Source organism: Diplotaxodon limnothrissa, linkage group LG13 (assembly GCF_057381915.1).
Source record: "Diplotaxodon limnothrissa isolate DT_005_m linkage group LG13, D_limnothrissa_male_GT1.1, whole genome shotgun sequence".
NCBI lineage: Eukaryota > Metazoa > Chordata > Actinopteri > Cichliformes > Cichlidae > Diplotaxodon > Diplotaxodon limnothrissa.
Window position 1 is genome coordinate 23,325,901 of NC_140608.1, and position 22,454 is coordinate 23,348,354.

At 39.7% G+C, this 22,454-nt stretch overlaps 1 protein-coding gene and 1 pseudogene across 1 annotated transcript in view; one reads left to right on the plus strand and one right to left on the minus strand.

The window, feature by feature from the left end:
- adgra1b (adhesion G protein-coupled receptor A1b) overlaps positions 1–22,454 on the minus strand; it is a 203,894-nt gene that overhangs the window by 154,024 nt on the left and 27,416 nt on the right. The gene's annotated exons all lie outside the window — the stretch shown is intronic.
- On the plus strand, positions 14,518–19,812 carry LOC146620325 (uncharacterized; annotated as a pseudogene).

Here is a 22,454-nt window from a genome sequence, read left to right on the forward strand (position 1 = left end):
AAAAACACTCCCACACACAAACCACACACACACACGCCTGGTCTGTACTCTTAAGACTTTGTAACAAGCTCTCCAAGCGGACTTTCATCCAAACTATGTGTTATATGCAAAAATATATGCTCTTCATCATATATGAGTGATCATGTCACATGTCATCATCTGAGCATGCCAGTTTTGTATGCCTCTTACTCACTAATGAGACTTTGTATGGACATCCTCCAGGATTTGTTATTCACACAGGAAGGGGCTACCACGCTCTAGGAAGAATACTGAAGTTCCTTTCCTGACTGACTAACCTCCTAGTCCAACAGGGTCAGCCAACGGCTAGCTCTCATCTCCGCTCTCATCCAAAGTTATCTTTGATTATGTATGATAGTCTACAAAAGAGCTGGTGCAGGCCTGAGGTCAAAAGGTCATCCACTGCGCCTGTAGCACCTCCTTTTATCCCGAACAGTCGTGTAGCTCACTGCTCTACTGCCTCTGAATTTGCTGAACGTTCAAAATGTTCCACCTTATCGACTGAGTGCCCTACCAAAGGGCAGAGATCACTGCTGTGTGTGTGAGTCTACGCACAGTAAATGTGTTGCTTTGCAAGTGTTATTGGAAAATGTCAAATCCCACAAAGCACCTCACAAAGCAGGTTTGGAGTGGAGGAAGATTTCATGAGAGAAACCCCTTATAATGGTAAATGGCCTGCATTTGTATAGCGCTTTTCTAGTCCATAGGACCCCAAAGCGCTTTACACTACATTCAGTCATTCACACACACATTCACACACTGGCGATAGCAAGCTACATTGTAGCCACAGCTGCCCTGGGGCGCGCTGACAGAGGCGAGGCTGCCGGACACAGGCGCCACCGGGCCCTCTGACCACCACCAGTAGGCAAACACAGGGTTAGTATCTTGCCCAAGGATATTTGGCATGCAGCCAGGATGCAGCCTGGGATCGAACCACCGACCTTCTGATTAGTGGCTGACCTGCTCTGCCACCTGAGCTACAGCCACCCAATAATCCCAACACTGATTAAATATACATAGTATCATATACCATCTTACCACAATAAATACTCTTATGCCACTGGATCGAATCTCACTGTAAAAACTGCATATTTCAGAGAGATATTTCTAATTCATAGTGTTAAACACAAAAATGCTCTTTAAATCATGCTTATATCAATTATATACTTCTGAGGGTAATCTTATTGCATTTGGATTCAGCTTGACAGCATTATGACTTTTCAAGTGTCTAATTTTCTAGTCCAGTGGTGCACTTTGGTCTTCTTATGGTATTGTCACTAAAACTAAATACAACATTACCACCTGCATAGTTTCTTAATTAACCTGGCATGGGTCAGTCATCACTTGATGATGTGGACTAGGTAAAAGTTTTGCCTGTTCTCACCAGCTACCTAACTGGCTAATAGGTGCAAAATATTCTTGCTGTTATTTTAATGACCCATCAACTTACTGAATGAAATTACACTTGTTACCTCCACCAAGGAGGTAATGTTTTTAGTAGCATGTTTGTATGTCCGTCTGTGCGAGCATGTCATTATATGTAAACAGGATCGCTCAAAAAGTTTCAAATGAATTCTGATGAAATTTGACAAAAATGACAAAAAGCATTAAAACTTAGAAACTATGATTATTACAAGTGTGGTGTATATGGTCAACACATAGAAAGTACCATATAAAGATTAAAAATATCATGTCACATTTGACCTCTGACCTCTCCTTCAATGTCAGCAGGTTGATCTGATGGTCAACGTGATAATAATCCTACATAAAGCTTTATCAAAACTATGCTTCTTACTGCCATTGTTTGTACTGACAACATTTAGGAAATGATACTGGCATGTGTGCAAGTGGATGATGGATGACGGACATGGATGACTGTCATAAATGGTTACTACCTAGATATTCATTTTAGTCAGGATATAACACATTTTTATGATCGAGAGAAAATTATTTTGCTGACTCCTGTCTTGGACCCGAATTTGAGAACCAGTGTCATAAATTTTAAAAGTAAAAAAGAATTGCATTTAAATTTTAATTCTTTTAATTTAAATTAAAACAATTAGAGGCAGAGCCTTCAGTGTTTATGCCTTTATGATATAGCTTATAGCTAGGGCTGGATCAGGTGACCCTGACCCTTCCCTTAGGCTGCTGGGGGCTTCCCATGAGTAGGGATGGGTACCGGTATCGGTTCTGTCATAAACGATAGTAACCAGACCGAAAAGCAGCGCACATTTCGGTGCTTTATTTCGGTGCTTTTTTTTTCCTGAGCTGTGATACACTTTAGATTCTAGCCAATCATTTTACGTTTCCGAGGATAGTAGGCGGGTCCAGGTACGTACGTTCTTTTAGAGCAGAGCTACAGATTAAAAATGCCCAAGGCGAAGCGGTCAAAAGTCTGGCTGTACTTCACAGCGAAATATGCAAACTCAGCAGCCTGCAACAAGTGCTTTAAGCTGATACTGTGATACTGTCAAAGGAGGTAACACCTGGAATCCAATGAAACACCTGGCGACGCATAGCGTTTTTTTTAAAAGCCGAGAAATGCGCCGTATTTGATAGCTTGCTGCGAGACCTCACACCGAGCACATCTACTGCGGGTGGGTTGCCTGTTATCGGACCCGGAGTTAGCAACATCCCCCAAAAACCCGAAGAGGAGAGTCCTGGCCCCTAGCCCTGCCAGTGTAGCAGAAATGATGAGGATGATGATGCAGCAGCAGCCGTTCTTCTCTGGGTCAGTAGCTTAATGTTGTTCGTGTGTAATTTACGTTGAGTAGGCTAACCACGTTATTACATTAATGCGTGTAAGGTGAACTAGCAAACATCATCATAGCTACATGCGGCTGTCTTCTTGTTTGATGGCAGATACTCCCTTCACCCTGGCCAAAAAGGCTAAAATGACCAAAGAAAAAGTGGAAAACAGTTAAACATGAGAGGTTTAGGACAAAGTTTGTGTTTTTTCTATTGTTTAAGCACTGCTTCCAGCCAAGAGTGATACCATATATGCCCCATAGCTGCAGAAAAGGCTAACATTGTTATCTTTTTACAAAAAAACAGCTAAACATGAGTGTTCTCCATTCTTTAAGCACCGGTTTGAGCACCGTTTAAGCACGGGCACTGTTTCAAAAGTACCGGTTTGGCACCGGTATCGGATAAAACCTAAACGATACCCATCCCTACCCATGAGTATTTCTTCTTCACTCACCTCTTTTCACTCTCTTTGTCTTTATCCATGACTCTCCACTTAATTATTAGTTATTATTCATCTCTGGCTCTCTTTCACAATGTTTCTTTTGTGCTGTTTTCTTCCCCTCAGGCCCAACTGGGAGTTTTTCCTTTCCACTGTTGCCAAGTGCTTGTTCACTGGAGTTCATTTGATTTTGGGGGTTTTCCTTCTACTATTGCAGGGTCTTTACCTTATAATCTAAAGCACCTTGAGGCAAATCACTGTTGCTGTGATTTGAGTTGAATAAAGTACAGAAAACAACCAATTGGCTGATTTGTAATTACACATTTCCTACAGTAGGTACTCATGTGTCTGAACTTCCTCTGGATATTAAGAGAATAATTGTCCTGTTATGATGTTGTAGTCCTGGTTTCACATACCATGCCAGCTGTGGCCCTGTTTGTGTTAGTGGTTTCCTGTATACAGTCACGTTTAAAGCCATAGATGACAATACAGGCAAAACCTTTTAAGGTCACCAGGCCTGAGATAACAAATATCTGCAAATAAATGTTATAAATTATGATTCTGTGTCATTAACTGGCTCAGGACGGGTGGAGTCTGCTACATAATGCAACAGAATGGATGCCAAAAGTCAGAACAATCAGAGGAAGTTATTTGAAATTGAGTTTTGCATCCTTTTCTGTGATTAACAGCCTGACATAATGTCCTCATTCATCATAGTGTAAAGCTTGAAGGATTTGTAGTTGTTGGTTAAGGACCCTGAAAAAATGCAATAATGTCTTCTACCCTGTTTTTAGCATTCCTAATTTTGCCAAGGTAATTTCCCTGCTACAAGCTTTGAGACCCCTGCTGAGTTTACTGTCACTTACATCACTGGTTCCCAGCGGCTTGATTTACATTCGCTCTCAGTCATTATAGTAAAGTCGACACATCGAAGAGCTTAAGTTTCATTCAAGGTTATTTTCCATCCATCTATTCTCTTAGCTGCTTATCCTGTTTAGGGCTTAGGGGTTTAGGAGTTGGAGGGGAAAAAATCAACACACACTGGAGGGGGGAACAACTAAGCTGTAGTGCCTCTTCACCTCACTGTGCAATACCTTTTGTGCAATACTTTTGTAAATAGTCAACGGTGCAATAGACTCAATACTTGAAATGTGCAATTCACTTGTATTTTTATTTTTATTCCTATTTATTCTATTTATCCCCTTCGTATATTTTATTTATATTGTCTCTGTATTTATATATATATATGTGTGTGTGTGTGTGTATTATATATATATATATATAATATTCTGTAACTCTGTAACTTCTGTCGGTGCTGTGCTTTTTTGGAAATCGAATTTCCCAGAGGAACCCACCCGAGGGATTAATAAAGTTCTATCTAATCTAATCTAATCTAATCTGAATGAAGGTACCCCAGATTTATCACCAAAATAAAGCATTTGTTTCTCACCAAGGCTCAGTCACGTAGGCCCAGAGAACTGGTTAAAGATCGCCTGGCAACTACTGGCAACTACGGAAAAATGAGTATTCCACAACTGGGTGCAAGTGGTTGCTAGAAATTGGTGGCTGTCACTATGAAATTGCTAAAGCTCCAGTCATGCAGATGCAGTGACCTATCAGTGACTGCCTGGCCACGGTTTTGCAAAGCAAACCACAAATGTAGAGATTTCACATTCAAAATACATAACCAATGCTGAAAAAGTTGGGACACTGTGCAAAATGTAAATTAAAAAGAGAATGCAGTTATTTGACAATATCATAAACACATATTTCATTCAAAGAAGAAAACATCTCAAATCTTTAAACTGAGAAAAAGAGACATTTAAAAAAAGAACTATTAGCTCGTCTTCAGTTTGATGGCAGCAACATGTTTACCACGGTGTAGCATCCCTTCTTCTGTTAACAACACTCCATTAACATCTGAGATTTAATGAGAGCAGCCACTCGACTTTTGGAAGACAAATACTGCCCGACGGTTGCCTAATATAGGATTAAAGCTTCTCAGCAGTCCAGGATGTTCTTTGTCATAGTTCTCATTTCATGATGTGCCAAATGCTTTCAGTTGCTGAAAGCTCTGGACTCAAGGTAGGCCAGTTCTACCCTGAAGTCTTGATGAACCGCTGCACCCTGTCAGAGTATATTATCTGTTTTTCAGTCAACTTGAATAAATAAGGAAATGATTTATCTGTTAAATTAATGTATTACCTCATTTTCTTTAGTACTGGGCTGAACACAAGTAGTTTCTTTTCATTGCATCTTAAAATCAAATAAAACTTATTTGTACCTTTTAGAGCTAATATTTAGTCCAATACAATGTTTACTAGACTTTACATGTAGGGAAAAATATGGACTTGTGTACAGCTCCAGAGCTTTATGGAGGAATTATAAGCTCTGCATGTAATATTCAGGTCAGTCCAACTTAGGATCTCCCTGCAGGATTCAAACATTTTTCTAAAATAATTGTACCTAAGCCTGGTAATAAATTTATATATATATTTTTTAATCTGATTGAAAAGAAACGTTCTTTGTCATTGTCTCATCTGTGCCAAATATTCCATGTCATTTGTGACTTAGATTAGGAGGTGAACTTGTTTCTTTTCTGTCTCTGATAGTGGAAAAACTACTCCAGCACACAGCAAGAACCAACACTCAGACCTTTTTTTCTTTTTTGACAAAGTCAAGCCATATGTTTGTAACCCATCCAAGATCCACTCACAGTGAGGCAACTTTGGCCAGCAACTCACCAGTTAGGAAACCTTCATTAACTTCCATAATTCTGTAAAACTAGCTGTGAGGCAAGTGACCAGCAGCAGAGACCTGTTCAAACGGGCACTATGAACATAAAGAAAATGTGTACAAGCATAATGAGAAACCACACAAAATACAGCTAATACAATTATAATAACTTATATTGTAAACTCAGTAAAATCTACATTATGGCTGTAATGTAGAAAGGAAAATATCTCACACTGGTTTAATCTACATATTAGTGTATACTGACAAAAAAAGCTCCACACTTCCTGCGTAAACAGTTGCAGTTTTTCAGCAAATGCTTTCTAAGGAAGAAAAGAGATTATGCCACCTCAGGCTCTAAGCTCTGAATCTAAAGTAACAGGACACAGTGGCGGCATATAACAGCAAAGTGGAGAAAATGTGAAAAAAAGGAGTAGCTTCAGCACATTAAATATACTTATAGAATATATTTAAGGGGAAATCGAATATAAGTGGTGAGTCTGATAGTAGCCCGACTCAAATAAAAGCCCACTTCTCTCTTCAGCTGAGGTAAACAAAAGCTCTGGCCATTATTGAGTATTTATGACGCGTGCACACACACACACACACACACACACACACACACAAAGACACACAAACAAATGATAACTACCTTTGGGAGACTTGCCCCACATAGCCGCTGTAGATACAGCTGGAGTAGCTCAAATGAGACGAGTGTTTAAACAATAACCATTTTCTACTCCCCTCCTGCCTGTTTGAGTAGCAGTAGCGACCCTAAGTTTAAACTCCACCATTTGTGGTTAACGTTTGAAAAGCTACTGAAGTGCTTCCCAATTAATTTAAACTGGACTGTATATGTTAGGCAGCTCAGGTTCTCCTGACGCGCGTGATCCCGAGGAGAGCAGCCTGTTTGCAATGTGACGCTAATGGGTGGATTCCTCCACGAATCCAAATGATTACCGCACCGCACTGTTATATTAATAAAGAAGCGTGCACAGGCATTCAGTCGCTGTGATAAATCTCCACATGCAGAACACACCACACACATGCTCCAGACACAATACTGCCTTCTCTTTAAAAGCAAGCCCTATTTAATCATGCGTAGTTCCAATAAATAAATCTCAGTGTTGATTGAATTATCAGAGCGCCATCAGTTTCACTGAAAGTCAAATTCTACTTGAAGTACATAAGCAAATAAAACTGCAGCCTCCTATGGCTACTCGGGCACTCGTCCAAATGGAAAGTGATGCCGCATGACGTATTCGATTGTGTGCACAGTTAATGAAATGAGACCACAAGGTGCTTTCATTAACTGAACTTGCATCGTATTTCTCAGTGGCGCGGTATTGTCTCAGCATTTGTGAATCCGAGGCCATCTTGGTTTTAGAGAACAGAAGACTAATATTCAGAATAGTGACGATACAAAGATACTGCACTCCCACACATAATGCTGCAGGCAAGACTGGATGGGGTAGAGTTAAAAATGGTTTAATGGTTTAACTAACAGTGCACCAACTTGGATAACTCTATAACCTTTTCATCGATTTTATTCCAAAAAATGAAATAAATAAATAAACAACTGTTCAAAGGATTTCAAAATGCTGTGCACACTGTATTTTAGTGATTCCCAAACGTTCAAGCAGATTTTTTTTCTTTCACTTATCTTCACTTAGTAATAGAAGTCTCAGCTGTACAGTCCAGTGGTCTTAGGATAATGAGAACACCTGCATTTTGACTGCTTCCTACTAAAACTCATTTTCACCATTCAAATCAGTCTGCCATCAGCTACAATATCTTGCAGAAAAATAAAGGCCTCATTGCTCAACCAAAACAGAAAGAGCATCCCAGTTTTGTTGATCACTCTCCCCATGTAGCTACAGTGGTGGCCAGTGGAACAACCAGAGTAACGCTGCCGTCACACTAGGGGAAAGTATTGACACCATGTATAATTAACTTACAAGTTTGTTGCCTTTGAAATGGTTGCTTTGTGTGTCATGTTAGTGTGAGTGAATAAGTGTGCCAAGCAATAAAACGGCAATAAGACGGGGTCAGTCTGCTATCAGTTTGTGACTGAATGGGGCCACATTAACAATTACATGCAACCTGTTTATGAATAAATGTTGCCATATGAAGCAAATCTAGTGTGTATACATACACAGAAATTACTTACATTCAGAGTCCAGCCAGATCCTCATAGATCTGGAACTGAAATGCCTCCACAAACAGTGATGCAGTAGCTGCATCAACACATCGGACTACAAACACGCACATTACCACTTCCGGAAGACGATCAAAGCAGCCAAACGTGAGTACAGGGACAGGGTGGAGCAACAGTTTGACAACCCTCGGAGTATGTGGCAGGGACTAAACACGATCGCAGACTTTAGAGGGAAAACCAGCACACCGCAGACCACGGCCTCTCTGTGTGAGGATCTAAACGTATTCTACGCTAGATTCGACACAGCGAACACCATGAGACCGGACAGTGTGCGCACCGCGGATGACGTCAGTGCGCACACTGTGTCTGAGGAGGATGTGCGGAGGTGCTTCAGGAAGGTGAACGCACGCAAAGCTACAGGTCCGGACGGGATTCCCGGCCGCGTCCTCAAGTCATGCGCGGCTCAGCTGGCTGGAGTGTTCACGCACATCTTCAACCTTTCCCTCTCTCTGTCTGTAGTCCCAGCCTGCTTCAAAATGGCCACCATCGTCCCTGTACCCAAATCCTCCACCATCTCCTCATTGAACGACTGGCGACCTGTAGCCCTGACCCCCATCGTAAGCAAATGCTTCGAGAAGCTGGTCAGGGACTTCATCTGCTCTGCACTACCCGACTCACTGGACCCTCTACAGTTCGCATACCGCCACAACAGGTCCACTGATGATGCCATAGCCCTGACACTACACACTGCCCTGTCACACCTGGAGAAGAGAGACACGTATGTGAGAATGCTGTTTGTAGATTACAGCTCAGCATTCAATACCATCGTTCCCTCGAAGCTGGACAGGAAACTGCAGGATCTAGGACTGAGCAGCTCCCTCTGCAGCTGGATCCTTAGCTTCCTGTCTGACAGACGCCAAGTGGTCAGACTGGGCAGCATCACCTCATCCCCCATCACACTGAACACTGGTGCTCCACAGGGGTGTGTACTGAGCCCTCTCCTGTACTCACTCTACACCTTTGACTGCACAGCCACTAACAACTCCAACATCATTGTGAAGTTTGCGGACGACACTACAGTGGTGGGTCTTATCACCAATGGTGATGAGACGGCTTACAGGGAGGAGGTCAGCGCCCTGACCCACTGGTGTCAAGACAACCATCTCACCCTCAACGTCGCAAAGACAAAGGAGTTGATAGTGGACTTCCGGAGGTGCAGAGAAGTACACACCCCCATCACCATCAACGGCGCTGCTGTGGAGAGAGTGAGCAGCTTCCGGTTCCTTGGTGTACATCTGGCTGAGGATCTTACGTGGTCAGTACACACAAACAAAACAGTGAAGAAGGCGCAGCAGCGCCTCTTCTTTCTCAGGAGACTGAAAAGATTCGGCATGAGCCCCCGCATCCTCAGGACCTTCTATCACTGTGCCATTGAGAGCATCCTCACTGGATGCATCACCACCTGGTACGGCAACAGCACCGCCTACAACTGCAAAGCTCTCCAGCGAGTAGTGCGGTGCTCTGAACGGATAATTGGAGGTGAGCTTCCCTCCCTCCAAGACATCTACAGGAAACGGTGCCTGAGGAAAGCGGGGAGGATCATCAAGGACTCCAGTCACCCCAGCCATAAACTGTTCAGACTGCTTCCATCAGGAAGGAGGTTCTGCAGCATCCGGTCCTGTACCAGCAGACTGAGAGACAGCTTTTTCCATCAGGCCATCAGACTGCTGAACACGTCATAGACACCTCACCTCCACTACTGGAACTTCAACATTATGCACTCCATACTGCACATTAATACCACTGTTTTGCACATATTCAACTCTGTATATTTTTATATATTTTATTTATTGTTTACTCTATTTAATTTGTAAAATATGTACACACACACACACACACACACACACGTAGAAAAATATTTAGTATACACATCCAGAAATGCATATACTATTATATATTGTACACATATTTATTAGTTTCAGATGTAGCCATTCTTGTATTTTGCTTGTTTACATTATTGTATTTTGCACAACTCTGTTGCTTGTGAAGCTCGCACACAAGAATTTCACTCACATGTGCTGTACCAATGTACCTGCACATGTGATGTGACAATAAAAGTGATTTGATTTGATTTGATTTGCAGGATGGCAGTTTAACTGCAAAGTCACATAGGTGTCCAGAAACCTCGGTTTAATATAGCAATAAAACATTACAACCATTCGAGTTCTGTCTTGCACAGTGATGTGTCGCAGGCGAATTGCGCTCGTCAGTGCAGACTGTCTGATCTGTCTGATAGTGACTGCGTTCAGTTTGTGGTACTGCAAATATTTGGAGACCGGTTGCATCCCACCAGGTGATTTGTGTAACTGTCTTGCAATTGAAAGTGGTCATGCAGAAGTTAAGTGTGTTACACGTTCATCATCTCGGCGATCAGTTGTTTGCTGCAGCTGCTAGCAGAAAGTCACCCAATCTGAAAAAATTCAGTGCATTCTCTCTGCAACCAGTGTTTTTTATTCAAGTCTCAAGGAGGTTGCTGTCCTATTTTTATCCTAGTGTGACTGAACCATAACTGTAGAAAACTCCCCACTGTCAGAGTAGGTAAACAAAGTGATGATAGAGGCTGACAGGTAACAAAAGAGGAGTTTCCTTAACTAAGAAAGAACTCTGAGAACTGAGAGGGTATAAAAGACTAGATATTCAGTTGGTATTATTTCTCTTAGATCAGTAATAAACTAAAACTGGCTGCTTGTTAAGGTGATTCCAACTGGTTTTGTATTGGTGGAGCAGTAGTTAGTACTCTTGCCTTACTGCAAGAAGGTTCTGGGGCGTTTCTGTGTTTTCATCTCCTCCCTGTGCCTGGATGGGTTTTTCCAGGCATTCTGGCTTCCTTTAAAAGTCCAAAGATGTTTGGTCAATTAGTGACTCTAAATTGTAGATGTGAATGATTGTCTGTCTCTCTGTGGTAAACCTGTGGAGATGGACCTGCCTCCTGTCCTATGGCAGCTGGGTTATGCTTAAGCATCCCTATGACCTTGAATTTAATATGCAGTTAAGAAAATGGATCTATGGACTTGAACATATCTTAGCAACTGTTGGATGAATTGCCACATAAAAACCAAATTCATGGTTTCCAGAGGATTGTCGCCACTTACCCTTTTTTTTTTAGCAAATTAAAAAATATCAGATAAAAAAAATTATACTGTTTCTTTTACCTTTTCTATCTACATCCCGCCTTCAGAGTCACCCTCTCCTCCCTTATATGGCTGTGTAAAAATATCCACCTCAGATCAAATCACACACTCAAGCGTGTGTTTAAAAAAATAACAAATTTCTGATATAATTTCGATGACAATTTTGTGGATTACGCTTATTTTTTTGTGATGTTGTAATCTGAGAGGAGAAGATAGCAACATCTAGCCTCAAATGAGTCCAGTCTGAGTGTTACGACAAATTGTGTGGTGGTATTGTATCAATGCAGGGACACCAAGTATCAACATTTTATAGAAACACTTTAGAAATACTATGAACAAGAGGACTCCTCTCATGCAACATCATCCTGACATAAAGTTACCCGAGCAAACTTTTGTTTAATTGGCTGTTAGACAGATTGTGTAAGGTCGCCAACATGTTGCCATCAGTCTTTGTCAGTGAGTCCAGTTCGAGAGGACTCAACTCAAAGAACATGAAGATTGCTGAACGCAAATGTAATAGTTATACAGAAATATAACTATTTCTGTATAACTATTACATTAATAGTTATATTTCTGTGAATTTCGGTGTATGCAGACAACAACAGAGGTGTGATTTTCAACTATTTATGTAACCGACCCCATTCAGTTGCAAAACTTTGCATGTTGCAAAATAACAAAAAATTGCAATAATTGTGGGTACTGAACTGTGTCAATATGTACCCTGCCTTTCCCCTTATCTCAACCAGACTAGGCTCCAGCCTTCCCTAAACCTAAACCTGGATGAAAGGCTGTCCCCATGAAAACTCTAACTGGCTCTGTCATTAACTTGACTAAATGCTAAACTACACTGTAAAACCCAACAGTGCATCTTACTAAAAGAAGTAAGTTGTTCTTACTCAGTTCTGAAAAATAGTTAAAGTAACTTTCATGAAGTGTGTTAGGTAGACCCAAAAGTATACATATGATATAATAACTTTATTGTAATAAGTACACATTATGTTTTTGTAACGTTTTAAGTACTGTTGCTTTAAACTGTTTAAGTTGTGCTAATTCATTTGTATTAGTCATCATCCACAGCCCCGCCCCCAGTGTTTTGCCTGGACTTGTCGGCCATGAGACAGGAGCCTCGTCAAGAGAGTGGAAAGTACAAGATAAAGTTATTTTTATGTTTTTTTGTTAATGCTTACTTCTAGCATACAAAACGTACATTTATCAGACTGCTTTGTTTTAGTTGTACTTCGTTGTAATTTATCAGACTACTTTGTTGTAGTAGCTCGTAACTTAGCTTGCCAGCACACAATTCCCGCCTAGCGCTGTATGGAGTCTGCCTTCACAATTTAAAAAATTAACGGTTGGTGGCTTGTTTCAATCAATAGTTGGTAAGTAGTCTGATTTTTGCAAACTGCGTGCCACAAAACCTTTGGTAAAATCAGTGTTTACGCTTTTCTGACTCTGACCTTTATCAAGTTCAAATGTAGCCTACTTTTGACACAGTGAAAATAGTAGAAAATTTATTTAGTGTTAATTTTAAGAGTTTAACGGACAAGTTCGCCTTCACAAATTTTGAATATGATGGTTAGTGGCATTTTAGTCGCGAAATAATTTACCTTTTCAAAGCTGCACTGCACCAAACCTAAACGTTTCTGACTCTGTACTTTCCAAGGGTTAGCCTATTGTGTACTTCACTTGTGTAAAATTGCTTTATTATTTTATAACGTATAGAGTAGTTGACCAACCTGAATTGAAAATGAACTGTAGTGCAAGAATAAATCTTACTGTTTTCCAAGCTTGTGTTATTCAGATTGACTGTTTTTAAGTGAAGTAAAAGTAAAAACTGTTCTGCTAGCTTTCTGTCCTCATGGCTTTTGTGTTATTACAGTCTGACGATTGAAGGAGCAGTAGCATGCCGAGAGATCATCCAGCACTGCACTAAAGACAACCAGTAAAGGTGATTTTAAAACGATTTGGTATCAAAATGTGGAATTGCAAGTTGTGTAGTTTGTCTAGTTTTTCTACTGCCATAAAAGTCATGTTGTTGAAGCATTATCGGCTCAACCATGGTCAGTACTCCACAATTTCACCCTTACCCTGTCTCTACAACACATGCATGTGTACATTTAATACATTTAATTCATTAAAGATACACATGTCAACAATGCACACTCCCACGCAAAGAAAAGACGGTTCTTATCCAGATTTGAATAATTATGGATTTTGTTGCTCTATGTGTAATTTTAAGCAGCCATTTATTGAAAGCCAAATGTTTATCCATCTGAGGGGGCATTTAAAACGAAAAGAAACTGTTCCATGTCCTTTCAAGAACTGCAATTTTAAAACCAATGTCTACTCAACCTTCAATGCCCACAAATGCAGAGACCACCAAAATTCAACAAGTTACGATGAAGGCATTGTGCAAAGTGTTATAAATGTAGAACAAAAAGATGACATGCAGCTTGATTCAATAGAGTCATCAGATGACAATCAAGTGGCATCCACCAGTGAAATCAGTGGAATTGAGGGTTTAGAAGAGCAGTTGCAATACAATCTGGCTGGATTTTTCTTGAAAATGCAGACCCTTCTCCATGTGTCCCAGAGAGCAACACAGGAGATTATTGAGCATATTGATCAGTTGTTTTTGTTATCACAACCTTTGGTTAGAAAATCAGTTGTAGATATACTGAAAAAGCACAACTGTACATATACGGACAAACTGGTGGATGAGATTTGTCAGGCAGTTTCTGATAGTAATGTTTTACATAAATGTGTCACATCTGAAGGACCACTATCTACAGCAAAGAGGAGGAAATCATATTATGAAGAAAATTTTCCATATGTCAAACCTGTGGAGTATTTAATTGAATCGTCAAAGCACACTTATATGTATGTGCCTATTCTCACATCTTTGCAATTGTTGTTGAAAAAAAATGATGTGCTTGAAGAAATTAAACAAGCACCCACACAGATTCCTGGACATTTCATGTCATTTTGTGATGGATCCTACTACCAGGAAAATGTTCTACTGTCACAAGAGGGACAGAAATTGTCAATGATACTTTATGTGGATGATTTTGATCACAAACCCACTTGGTACCTCAAAGAAAATACATAAAGTCTTTGCAGTTTATTGGACACTGGAAAACTTTCCAGTTAAATCTTGTTCTGCTCTACACTGCACCCAGCTTGCTCTGCTGTGCAATTCCAATGATGTACGCCAGTTTGGGTGTAAGGAAATGCTGTCACCACTCTTAAATGATCTGAAAACTCTTGAAGAAGTAGGTGCCTACATTGAGACTCTTGGTGAATGTCTTAAAGGCACTGTCTACTCTGTTGTGGCAGACAACCTTCTGCCCATGGACTTGCTGGTTTCAATGAGAGTTTCAGGTCTACATATTTCTGTAGGTTTTGTCATGCCACCCAAACAGAAATGCAAACAGAAAATGCTGTTACAGGGAATTATGTAATGAGAACAAAAGATGCTCATGATAATTATTGTGCAAGAGCTTCAGAATGATGACATTAAGGAAAACTATGGTGTTAAAAACACCTGTGTTCCTTCTGACCATCTCTCTTTCTTTCATCCTGTCACAGGCTTCCCACCTGACTTCCTACACGACCTGTTTGAAGGTGTCATTTCAGTGGAGTTGGCACATTGTTTAAAGGTTTGATTTCTAAGAGATATTTTAACTTAGAAGACTTAAACAGAGCAATTCTGCACTTTCCATACCAACATTCTGACAAAGTTAATCGCCCTCATCCAATAGCCTCAAATTTTGCCAGGCGAGGGACCATGGCCAGCACTCTTTCATGAGACACAGGTAAGTACAACTATGTATATAACATTTGCTGCTCATATAGTATGCTGTGTTTTGCTTATAATATTTTTGGAATTCTCTTCAGCTCTACTTTGAATTTCATCGGATCACCAATCAGAATCTGCCACATGTGTTTTATGCTGCGCTGAATGATTATGCTCCTCAGCTGACTGGACTTTACAAAAAGAGGAAAACTGGACGGGTCGGTGAAAGGATGGAGCAGCTTTTGTCGGCATATGGAAAACAGGTATTTAAAAGATACTAATTATTATTCTGCTTGCTTGGCAGTTGCCATTGTTATGTGTTTGTTTATTTATTTATATATATTTATATTATATATATATATATATATATATATATATATATATATATATATATATATATATATATATATATATATATATATATATATATATATATATATATAAGGACACAAACGACATCTATGCAACTAGAACAGCAGTTCTGGCCGGCCTACCAATGTACCTCAGAGATTTTCAAAACATGCAAGGTACTTTGGTATTACAATAATTTGCACATTTGAATTTAAAAAAGGTTGAAAGGAGTTTATAAGTCATCTGGACTTGGGTTGAAAGTTGAAGACGTGAAGTTGAATGACTTATAAACTTCTTTCATCCTTGATTTGACTACCTGGATGAATGAAAAATGAACCTTCACTGTCAACTTAAAACATGTTATGATATATAGAATTTGAAAAACTGAAGAAAGGTGCCTGAACATTTGTATTTATGCTTTTAACAGAGATATTACAGATGAATAATTGTGCACTCTGTATTATATCTTAGGGTGAAATTGAGTTCTATGAAGCCATAGAATTGCTCTGGTTGCTGATGTCGATGAAGAGGAGGTGCCTGGAGGAGTTCCTTTCTCACCACGCCAAGTGTTCATAGAACTTGAAGATCAGTTTGTTATGACTCATCACTCATGGACTGATGCCCTGGTGTCTTTGTTTGGGCTAATCTATGCTCTGCATCTGAGCTATCCTATGAAGTATACTGGCTTTTTTGAGTTCATTCAAGTAGTGTTGCTGAAGCTAGACGATGAGAGAAAGCAACTAAAACCAAAATTGCAGACACTAAAAAATGAGCTTGTGCAGATGATGTCTGTTTTTCACTGGTCACTATATTCGTGCTTTTTCAGTTATCTGTGAATGGCTTCAATAGTTTTATTTGTTCTGGGTAATTAGCTTTCTAAAAGGCAATGTGGAGAAAGCTAAGAATAAGGAGAAAATCCATATTTGACGTTTTGTTTGTGATTGAAAAAAATCTTCACATAGTGTGTAATCTTAAGCTTATTTCTAAAAACATATTTTAGTTACATGGAAATCTTTTGCGAGATAACTGATAATTAGTCAATATGTACAGTATACTTTCATGCTTTATTTTTTAATTGTGTGATGAGTGCCAGTTCACTCGAGGTCTGGGCAAAACTGTTGCGAAGCCACAAATACCTTTGAGAATACTTTTTGTTAGTGACATCCTTAGTTCAGCTGTTTTCTATAGTTGCATTGCTGTAGTGCATGTGATTTCATTATTATACTAAATGTTACTTAAAATTGTGATTGTTATGGCTCTAATTGCCTCTAGACTATTGTTTTTTTATGATGTACACCTATGTATCAGGTCTACATGACAAAATTCCCTAAAAGTGCAAGTTTTAAAATGCCTAATTATTTGTTATTTGATAATGGCTTTAGCAGTCATAGGTTATGACTGAAAGTATGGTTGTATTCATTCTGTATTTTCTCTGCAGTTAAAGTTAATAAAAACTGAATGGAAAGAATAATAGCTTGGTTTTGTGTTAATAGTACTTGAACCATTTGGTGCAATCGGTTTCCCCAATTGGATTAAGTTGTTTAAATACAACTATTTAAGTTAATTTAACTTAATTTGAATATGAGCATGTAACACTTTAAATAAGTTTGAATAAATACAGCATCTTAGTACAAGAAATTTAATGGTTTAAGTTGAAACATACTAAATACAATGAGTAAATAAACATAATGCATTTGAGTTACATTATCATATTTGCTTTGGGTTCTTGGGACTCTAATAAAGTACTTAAATAACCCCAAACTGTTTAAGTTATAAAACTTGAATCAATTGGTGCAATCGGTTTCCCCAAATCATTTGAGTTAACTTAACTTGTCAGGTTTTACAGTGTACAGTATATTGGCACCAGACCTGATTGTAATGTGGATGGTGTTTATTAAAACCATTTATTCACATGTTAAATATTCATGGGTGAGTTTGCAGGTGCTTTGAGGGAAGGCCTGGTCACATCCACTGAATTATAACAAACACTCACTGAGACAGATAACCACCTATTGAATTGTAAATAAATGCGTGTTGAAAGCTTACTGAGAAGGGGAAAAAGGCAGACAGTCAGACAGTTCAGTCCAATTAAACAGAGTGAATGTGTATGCATTGTGACAGGCTTCTAGCTACCGTTGCCAGAGCTTAAAACGGTGGACTTCCCTGTGTGTGTTTGCATTATAAAATATTACATACAGTAGGCACCACAGCACCTGTGGGCACAAATTAATTATTCAACCTTCTTATTCGAATTATTCAAACAGTAACCGTAGACCCATGTAAATCTAAAAATAATCTGTATGAACTGCGAATATATTTGTTTTTGGGGGGAAAAGTTTAATATTTCTCAAGCACTGATGGAGTGCAGGCTCCTTCCTAGCTGTTAGGTGAGGCTGTGTGCAGGCAGGAATAGGACCCAAGGTGCAGACTCCGGAGACAGACGTGAACTCAAAAAAGGCTTTAATTTAATACTCAAAATATAACAAAACTAAAAAAAACTCAAAACAAACTTAAACTAGAGAAATGACAGAACACACAGCTAAGAAAATGGTAGATCGCGACACGGACACAGAGAAACACAGGGCTTAAATACACAGAGGGAGTAATCAGGGAATGAATAACAGGAGGGAAATACAGCTGGGGCAAATCAGAACTGACGAGACAAAAGGAAGCGTAAACTGAACACACTAAGACAGAGACCTTCAAAGTAAAACAGGAAACACATAACATAGACTCACATGCAGGCACTACAGAGGGAACAGAGACGTGGGACCAGGGCAGACACAAACACTGACTGAACACAGGGATATAGGAACTAAGGATACATAGAGACGCGAACTAGACAAGGGGATGCAGGTGATAGGGGAGACAGAGCAACTAAAGAAGACAGAGACATAAGCCATAAGACGGAACTCAAAGAAACCAAAAACTAGAAATTATAAATAATAACATAAACTCAAAAACCCTGGGTCGACGACCCAGGCATCCTAACACTAGCGGGTCGATTGGCGGTGCAAATGAAATATTTGTCAGGTTTCACTTCTGACCTAGAAGAAAAGTAGCAGTAAAAGCAGTCACATTTGCAAAAAAATAACCTTTAGTCAAGCAACACTTAAAATTAAAAGAGTTGCACAAAAGCAGCAGATTGGGGGAAATGCTTCTAAGGATTCCAGAAATGTGAAGAAAATTTCTTTGTTAACAGCTCAGCGTCGGTATCCAATTTTGGAACTACCCCTCTCATCAGTGTGAGAGATTTCTATTAGAACAAAACAAAAGGTCAAAGAGAGTGTGAAGTTCTTTTAAGAGACGCTTTTGATGCCCTCTTGCTTGCTGGTTTAGCACAACAAAGCAAACAACAACTCCCAACACTCCCACGTTACACCTGAATATTATAACCAGTCTGTGCTGAAAGTCTACGCTCCTCATCTGCTGCTTGTTTTAATCGTGGGAGACGGTTATTTGTGATTACCAAAACAGAGCGGGAGACGGATTGTTCTTCTGTCTCCCCCTCTGTTTCTCCAAACTTGGTCAGTGAGTCAGTCACACCCATGCTCCTCACATGTTTTACCTCAGCTGCGACCCAGCAATGATCTCCTTTAAAGTAACAATAAAAGCATTCATATTTCAAGCGTGCACTTTGATCCATTTAAGGCTTGATCATACTCCACGTCTTAGGTAAACAAAGGGGGTTGAGGGGGTTATAGCAATGCTTTTGTGTGATACGGGGAAATCTGGAAAATGTAAAGCAAGCTAACACTGCACTAGCAAGCCCAAGTTCACCTGCAGTGTTGTCTTACATGAAAACTAGAGCGCATACCGAAGGAGGATAAATACAATTATGAGTTAAGTTGGTAATAATTACACATAAATGGTTAACAAATTGAAATAGATTGAACAAGTAGCTGTGGCACTACCTAAAAATGTGTTCTGAGTCTTTAATCAGATGGCTTCACTCCATCTATTAATTGTTCTTAATGAGGAAACAAAATGAACTTATTCAATTGTCAATCAGTAATGGAAAGGTTCATTTGAATATTTGATTTTCTTTCTTTTTCTTTTACACTAACACATGTAATCTTAGGCTTTTTTCCCCTTTAAACTGCATGTGGACTGTAAGAATTCTAATAATGCTCTCATTTTTTCAGCTGTCCCTTCTTTTAACCTTTAACCCTTGCAGGAAAACGTCAGGGTCAGTCTGGTTTATGATCGCATAATCATCGAGCATTTCCCGACCTGCACTCCTCACTCGGAGCCCTGGACTTTACCCGGCCGCACATTCTTATGCACAACCGGCCGGGGCGATGTGTCCTTCAGCGACCTTGCCACTCCATCATCAATCACCTCCCAAGGAGAGGCGTTCACAGGGAAGACTGAATAAACGTCACTTTGTCAGTATGAACAACAGGACTCGCGAAACTTTTTAAACGACGCTGCCTCACACCTCTGACATCCACTTTTCAGGATGAGCAATTGCAGATGCTACTCTGAATTCTGATACTGTCTCCGGCCTGAGCCGTGGTCCGCTCAGTCTGACGGCCTGCCTCTAAACACCTCAGGGCTAGACAAATAATGTTTGGTCAAATAGACGAAAAAAAAAAAAAAAAAGATCCTCTGCTTTCAGTAAAGAAAACATTTGGACAGTCTGCGAAGGATAAATCTGCTGTCATAGCCACTGTCATGATCTCAAAAATACCCACTCCTCTCTCTGACACCTATAATCAACAACATGCTTGAAGCCAACAGAAGTGTGCTCGAAGAATCTCGACCTTATCATTAAGGAATCATTTATTTTCTGTAGTTGCTGTTGGATTGTTACGTTGGACTCTAGATGTTACATAAAGAATGCAAATAGAATATTATAATGTCCGCAATAGTTCCAAATTAAGTGCAATCTTTCTATAAAAACATTTGCTCATGAGTGTAATCGGTATGAGAAGGATATGCCAGCCTCGTCGCTTTCAGACAGACCCTTCGCACAGCGAGGCCTTCTGAGGTGGAAACACATGATTAAGTGGCAAAAGCTAGATTTAGTGTCCTGACCAGAGAACAGAGATGGGCTTTGTTTCTGCTTTGCTCCTGTGGGACCCAGTTTGGCTGACGTCAGTGGGCTGGTGTCCATATGGGGGGGGCATCACCCACAATACAGGAGCCCTCCATTAAAAGGACTCTATCTGGCCTACAGGGGCAAGCAAATCACATCAAAAGAGACTTCTATGGGGGATTAATAAAGTCGCTTAGTGTGCTGTATAAATTCCATCATTCATCAACGATGATAACAATAATGATGATATATATGAGTCCAGCCCCTAGCTAGGATTAGTAAGTTACAAGCAAAACAGTATACTCTCATCACGGAATTGGACTGGGAAGCCTAATAATGCTCCCCCATGACCTCGGATGAAAAAGTTAATGCTCATTTGGTTCAGAGTGAAATTACTATTAAAATGTTTCCTCAGACCTTGTCTCCAGAGCACCTAACCTTTCCCAAGCGCCCCTGTAAAACCACTGTAGTGATTTTCATGAAAAGTGCTACATTTGATTAACATTCAACTGATGCCTAAACCTAAAAATATGAGTGCATCGAGTTTTCACGCTCGTCTTTTCTGCTCTGCTTGTCCAAAAGAGCAAGTGCACTAAACTAAGATTCTGAAAATAATACAATATATGTTTGCATGTTCTCTAGCTACTCCTAGATGAGTGGACCAATCTTGATGTAATTTTGCATAAACACTGCCTAGGGCAGGGGTGTCCAACTCCAGGCCTCAAGGGCCGGTGTCCTGCAGGTTTTAGACGTGTCCGTGATCCAACAGAGGTGATTTAAATGGCTAAATTACCTCCTCAACATGTCTTGAAGTTCTCCAGAGTCTTGTAATTATTTGATTCAGGTGTGTTGATCCAGGGATCTCTAAAATATGCAGGACACCGGCCCTTGAGGCCTGGAGTTGGACACCCCTGTTCTGGGGTAATGTGAATGCTAAAATACATATGACTTATACAAATATCTCATACAAAATCCCCAAATCATATATAGTTATACATTTGATAGTTCAATTGAGTGTGTTTTTGTGTTTGTTATGCATTTTAACCGTCAGTGCAAATATTTAAACTTTTTGGTGCAGCTGAATGGCCGCTGATTATCGATCAAAGAAATAAGCCACTATAAAAGCATTTAAAATTTAGAAAATACTGCAGCAGAGCAGGCAGCAACATTGTGGGGATAAGAACACAATGTTTGGATAAGCATCATATTATAAGAGACTTTATAAACAACCTGTCATGTATTAAATCTTCTATATGAATTCATCATTAATTTTGCAGTATACATATTATTTAATATATTCTTCATTTTACCAATTTATATTGTTTAGATTTGACAACTAATAAATAATCTAATAAGTCAGTATTCTGGTAAATTTACCAGTATATAGATCTTCCATCAATGAATTATTAAATTGTGTGCTTATTGTGCCAATAATATATCTGGTACCATATATTTGTACGCAGAGTATATCACAAACACACGCATACTAAAATGAAAATCTGCGAAATGTTTCATGTAATCACGATTTTAAAAACTACTGGACGCTGCCAGGCTACCCTCAGCCTCCTAGTAGATACACCTATGGTATCACTTTGAAAATCATACATGACATCTTTCTCGATTTATGGTGTTCACAAGATCTTCAGAAAACTTGGACTCTCACCTTGACCTTAACCTTGAAGTCAACCTCACTGAGATTCAAACTCATCTCAGACTTTTAGTAGATGCACCCATGGAACGAATTTCAAAATCCCACGTCTCCTCGTTCTTGAGTTCTCACATTCACAAACTTGGGTGTCACGCCACCCACCCGCCTGGTGGTGTGACGATATTACCCCCTCAGCCTTTTATGGCAGAGAGGTTAAAAAGGGATGAAAAAGTGACAGTTATTCTTGACAGTTATTGTTTATTGAGCCAACACCAAAGCAAAGACCGGCGTGCAGTGCAGGGGGTTATTTTGAAGCACTTTTTTTTATTTC